We start from the raw sequence: 6,522 nt of genomic DNA, 5'->3' as shown, positions 1-6,522 counted from the left end.
TCCCACATGAGGGCCAGTGACACTGCCCTCCACAGCTAAGATGGTGAACAACAGCTTGACCTGGAGCTGGGCTGCCGTGAGTCACCAGTGTCAATGTAGGCTGCAGTAGGGCTGGCCAGCAGCTGGCGTGAGCTTTTGTGGGCCACCGCGAGTGGCCGTCCAATGGTCAGCAAGCGACTGCTTCACCTGGGAAGAGCGCGATGATAATACCAACATGGGCCAGTGAAGTGACGTCCCCCACAGCTAGACTGAAGAACAAAAGGACAGCAACTTGTTTGTTGCCTCCCCCAATTCCCCAATAAAATCTTTAAAAAAAAAAAAAGAATTTTTTGGAAAATGTAGTAAGAACAGTGTGAGCCAGGTATGAACTCAGGAAGGACAGTGGTAGGTGTGATGACCCTGAGCAGGTAGAGGAAGGCACTTCATATATAACTGATATATAATGTATTAGCTTAAGATATTGTGGGAGTTCAGAACGAGTCACCCCAAGATGTGCCTCGTGATATGCAGATTGTTTTGAGCTAAAAGCAGCTTTAGCTGCAGGCTCAGAAGAAACTTCTGCCCCCCCCCCCTTAACTACCTAGAAGAATTTGAATTAGGGACCTTACCCATAATAAGATATGATCAGAGATCACTTTTTTTGACCCACCTAGATGGCAGGGCAAATTCCTATTTACTAAACATCTGCTCATCTTATCCTCCAACAATGACCTTTGAAGCCCCCAGGGCACCTTACCCTGTTCTTAGCTCAGAATGTCTTAAACACACATTTTCTCTTTCTGTCTTTGAATCTCTCCTGTATGTGGGGTGTCTGACTCTGATGTATATATGTAAATTTGGTTATTTTCTCTTGTTAATCTGGCTCATGTAGATTTAATTATTAGATCAGCTCAAAGAACCGTGAAGGGTAAAGGAAGGTTTCTTCCTCCCCCACAAATCCTAACAGTGAACATTTATTGACAGCGATGAGCCAGGTATTGTGCTAAACTCTTTCCACGAAAAGTTTTTTTTTAAACCTCACAATAATCCTATGAGGTAGGTACAGTTGTGGGCCCCATTTTAGTAATGAAGAAATTGAGAGGTGGGAGATGAAAAAAACGTCCCCAGACACGGAAGGGGGAAGTTGGGGATGGAACACTGCTTGGTCAGACTCGAGAAGCCAGTCTTCATCACAAACGTCACCTGCAGGAGTCTTAAATGCCCATCACAATGAACTTGACTTTCCCTGAACAGACACGACTGCCCTGCATTGGTACAGCTGACACTTCTGTCTGAGCCGCCCTCTTCTGGGAGTGTATTGCCTCCATTGGTGGCCCAGACTCTGTGCCCCATAATCACGCCTTGTGTTTGGGCCTACTCTGGCCTACTGAAGCCACATCTCTGTGGAAAGTTGGGGGCGGGGAGCTTGGGAACCTGCATGTCCAAATTTGAGGTGTCTTGGTCTTGGATTCACAAACTTGAAAAAATCATAATATTCAATTTAAAATTCTAAAATTTAAGTATTAAAATTTTTTCTTTACCAATTTGTTTCTCCCACTAGACCGTGATTTCTTTGTGGTCAAAAACATTACTTTGTACCCCTAGAGCCTCATACAACCTGCCATAAAGAAAGGTGCCTCCTTCATTCTTACAGCACTCCCCCGGTCCCCAGTTAGGTACTGGGTAAATTCTCACTTCTCCGGCATATTACACGCGGTGCTCCATGATCTAACTCCCTGCCTGAGTTTCCTGGGACTCTCCTCCTTCTATGGAGAGCTACAGACAGATTTGATCTGGTTTCTGGAGTTTCCTCACATGCGCCCTGCATTCTCACCCCCACCACCCCACTATCACCACCATCACATGTGCAGTGTCTTTCAGTGACTAGTGCTTCTCCATGTGGCTTTTCATTCATTGTAAGCTGAATATATTGTAGTTGGGTTCTAGCTCATGCAGGCTTAACATTCCTCAGACCCTCAGCATTTCCATCCTCATGAGACTTCTTCCCTGGATACTGCTAATTAGCCTAAGAAAAGCAACCTCCTCCCTGCCCCATATTTTCCCTACAGAGACGTAGGTAAATACCAGCTGGGCATATCTGGCAAAATGTCCAGCAATGAAAGCAAAAATTGGGGGCTGGGAAAGCCAGATTTATTTATTTGGATGTGGGACTGGATGGGTCTTTGGAAACTTTTCTTAATCCCAGTGCCATTTTTAGCATCTTTTGGAGACATAACTAAATGAACTGCATGGCACAGAAATGGATTCTACTCAGAGAAGTCTGGGGTGACCGTTTCCTCCCGTGTAACTAGCCTGTGTTTGCGGTGCTGCAGACAATTGCCGCACCTTGCCAAACAGTGTTGACTTCAAAACAGCTTTGCCTAGAGCAGGGGTGAACAAACTTCTTCTCCAAAAGGCCAGGTAGTAAATCTTTTAGGCTGAATTTTATGTTTCTGTTACCTTTCTGCCATTTTAGCTCAAAAGCAGCCAGAGGCAATACGTGAATAAATGGGCAGGGCTGTGTTCCAATAAAACTTCATGTATGGACACCAAAATTTGAATTTAAAATAATTTTTCACACATCTTGAAATATGCTTTTTAATATTCTTTCCCCAACCATTGGGAAATGTAAAGGCCATTCTTAGCTTGTGAGCTGTGCAAAAGCAGGTGGCAGACTGGAGTTGGCAAATAGGCCATAGTTTGCTGGACCTGGGCTGAGCGAGGGGCTCTGTGTCATCCTTCATCAACTTTGCCTGGAGGGCATATGAAACAAGATTGCTGGGCCTCATCCTCAGGGTTTCGGATTCAGAAAATCTAGGGAGGGGTTTGAGGGTTTCTAACAGGTTCTCGGGTGACCTGTGTCTGCAGGTCTGGTGAGAACACTCTCTGAGAACCACTGGCGTAGAACTCTAGAATGGCCACTGTCATATTTTAACCAACAGCTTGATGGTGTGGACAAAATCGAGCCACATATGAAACCTGACAAGCTCAGGGGAGGCCAGCGTGGCAGGCCCTACAAACTTAGGGGCCGAAATTAACCACATGGGATGGCCTGAACATAAAAATGTCTAACTAAAAGCAGGTCATGGCGGGTAGTCACCTCCTGAGCCTGTTACTTCCTTGACAAAGGTCAATCTTTACCTTAAGTGATGAGTCTTTCTATTGTCTTTTTGCAACATTCCCTTGGAATGTCAGAGTAATTTCTTTTTCCAGACCCCTCAGGACACAACCCATAGTACCAGAGAAACTCTCCTTGTTATCTTGCTTTTCAAATACCATCTCTCTGAGCTGTAATAAAGTATTAACTATCCTGTACCCACCAATGTAAAAGAAGTATGTATCTCCATTTTACTTTTTATCCAGTCACAGAGATTTCCCTGCTTTGCTTTCTCCCGTCCCCTTAATCTATCACCAATGGATATCATGTAACCTTCTCTACGTCCCCTTCTTTGATTCTAATGTATAAAATAAGCTGCAAAACTGCCATTCTCTGGAGCATTTTCTCAATTTGTTGAGATTTTACTTCCTGACAATTGTCATAATTTTGGCTAAAATAAACTTTGAAAATTTTTCTACAGGTTTCGACATTTCTTATGCCAACAATGGTTTCAGCCTTGCTGACGGTCACTGTTGTGTAACAATTTATAGGTGTCATCTACATCCTGAATCAGCTGTGACTGTGCTTCAGAAGGTCAGGGTAAGCCTCCATCAGAAGTGCCTCAGGGCAAGCGGGCAGCAAGACAAAAAGAATTCACTTCCGAGCCAGACAGCAGGGGGACTACAGAGGAAAATGCAGATTTTGGCAGAACCTGAGGCTCCTAGGAGTGCCCCGGAAGGGACCACCTAAACCTGGTGTGGGGCTTGTGTCCTGGTTGCTGGGTTCCAGGAGCTCCAGCCCCAACAGGCTGGAGGGGCAGGGAGCAGGCCACAGTAAGGAGAGAGGGTGAGGGGTCAGCGGCTGAACTGCCCTCGATTTCTGCAGAAACCTTCTTCACATTGGCAAGAGGAACCAGGGTTGTGAAAACAGAATCCGAGTCAGTTTTGGGGGGTTGTTTGTTTTTAAGTAGTATTTGCTGTATGTTTTCATTTGTGGTTATTTTCTGTCACCAAAGTGCTTTTGTGGGGGTTTGGGATCCAGGGACCTGTGAACCCCATGGCTGTGTGACCTGCCCAATCCCTCTGTGACCTAGACTCCCATTACTACGGGAAGGAAGAACAAACTTTTCCTCTACTCTCTTAACTTAGGCTCAGTCCCTAGGAACCTGTGAATTAAAATAACAAAAGACAGATTAACAAGAGAAAAGGCATCATTTTTATTCATATTTACATGCATGAGGGAGTTCATAGAAAAGGAGTGCAACCAAAAAAGTGGCTAGATGTGGGGGTTAATAGACCATTTTAACAAAGGAAAGGGGTTGAGCTTCAAGGGATGATAAATCGTGGAATGACTAGGAAATATCTGGGGAAACTCATGGAAGATAGGGTTAGTTTAGTTAAGGTCTGTTTATGCAAATTCATCTCTGGTGATCAGAGTTGCTCTCCTGGTGTTGCAGTCACAAAGCCCGTGTGCTCGGCCCTTCAAATGCCCAATGTTCAATAGATCAGAATTTGGAATAAGGAAAGGCTTATTAATTGAGATGGCGCAGACCTGAGTAGATGGGAGTGTTCTACACTTTCTCAAATCCATCTTAAGCATGCCAGAAGTTCAAGTGCCCTGCATGTCCAGGGAAAGGTGAAAGACAGGGCAAGAGATGGGATCTTAGTAAGAGCCCGAAATTGCCAAATCTCTTTGTTCCCCAGTGGATCTGAGAGGCGCCTGTCCTCTAGTCAATTAGCATATCTATAGCAGGAGCTACCAGCGTGTACAGGTGGCACCTTCACAAAGGGAAATGTATGGCCTGCTTTTAAGGCAGATAAGTGAGGGCAGAGAGCTCTTCCTGCATCTGTTGATTTCTCAATTGCCTTCAGCCTGAAATAATCCATATGCCAATCCTCCTTATGGTGTATTTCAGGGTGGCATATCCTGACCCCCTTTACTACCGTCATCACTGGCCTGGGAGTCAGCCTACTGGGATGTGACTTTGGTAAAGTTACTGAAAATTCTCTAAGCCTCAGAACCCTCATCGGTAAAAGTGGAGGTAAAAATGGCACCTACCTCATAGAGTTAATGGAAATTTAATGAGTTAATATGTGTAATGAGCTTAAAATAATGCCTAACAAAGGCAGATTAAGCACTAAATATACATTAGCTACTGTCGTTAGACAGTTGGCCAGCTGGGCTTCTGTGCACAGGACTGCCTCAGAGGACTGTCATAAATGGAAGCTACCTTTATTTTCTGGTAGTTTTTAAAAATTCCACCTGTGTTGCTCCAAAGAGTGTGACAGTAAGATTCAGTAGAAAGGTCTTTGGACTTTGACAATAGCTGAGAGGTCTTTAAATGGTGTGAGTCCAGTCAGGCTGCTCCTGGGGCTGGGGTTCCCCCTGCTCTGACGTTAAAACTCAACTTCACAACTTTGGCTGCAAGACTTGAGCTGGTGTAAGGAGGATAGCAGAACATGCCACCCCCAAGTGGGATACTTAACATATTATTTTGAGCTGTAGGCACTTGAAAACCAGCAAATGCAAGGACCTTTCTCTGAACCCCTCTTGTCTGCCTAAAGGCAGAGCCTCCAAATGGAGCTCAATTGTCATAAATCCCCTCTCTAGGAATTTTATCACCCAGGGAAAATTGACCCTCATCACTGGAGAGGAGATTAGAAGTGCACACCACACCCAAACACACTTTGTCATGAACCATCATACCTCATCACATCTATTCTTCTAAAGGACCAGTAGTCCTTCCTAAAAACCATTTACTCTCGCCCAAGAAGCCTGCACCCCTCTCCCCTTTCCCTGGTATTTAAGCCTGAGGTCGAAGCCACCTCTTAGAGTTAATTCGTTTCTCCTGGTCATCTCCCATATACACATGAGATATACAGGCCAGTAATTTTTTCCTCTTAATAGTCTGTCTTTTATTATAGGGGGGTCTCTGCCAAGAACTCAGAAGACGAGAAGGAAATTCATTTTTCCTCCCCTACAGGCTCCATCCACTTCTCCAGGCTGGTGCTATCCTACTTCCTTCTTTGCTCCCGACTCATTCCTCCCGTCTCTTCTTTATCCCTGCCCCAGGCCTCTGAGCGCCTTGCATCCTCCTTTCATAGCCCTCGTCACCATTGTAGGTCAATTCCCATTTGGGAGATGACTGTCACATCCACATCCGTCTTCTCCACCAGACTGTAAATTCAACGAGCACAGGTGCTGGACAGTCATCAACCCTGAAAACACAGCATCTGGCACAGTTCCTTGCACCTCTGAAGCACTCAGAAAATATGCGTGGAGCGAATGAAAAAACATCAGGGACCAAGGAAGTCATCGGAGAACGTGCCATGATACAGGACTTGTTGGAGCTGCTTAGTTGGGACTTTTAGTGAGAAGTCATTGGCAGCCTACACTTACTAACAGTTGCTACCAGCCTCACCAAGTGCCTACTATTCACTCAACGA

The sequence above is a fragment of the Hipposideros armiger genome, unplaced genomic scaffold (genome assembly GCF_001890085.2).
Source record: "Hipposideros armiger isolate ML-2016 unplaced genomic scaffold, ASM189008v1 scaffold_113, whole genome shotgun sequence".
Classification (NCBI taxonomy): domain Eukaryota; kingdom Metazoa; phylum Chordata; class Mammalia; order Chiroptera; family Hipposideridae; genus Hipposideros; species Hipposideros armiger.
The sequence above is the reverse complement of the archived record's forward strand: the minus strand, read 5'-3'. Positions refer to the sequence as shown.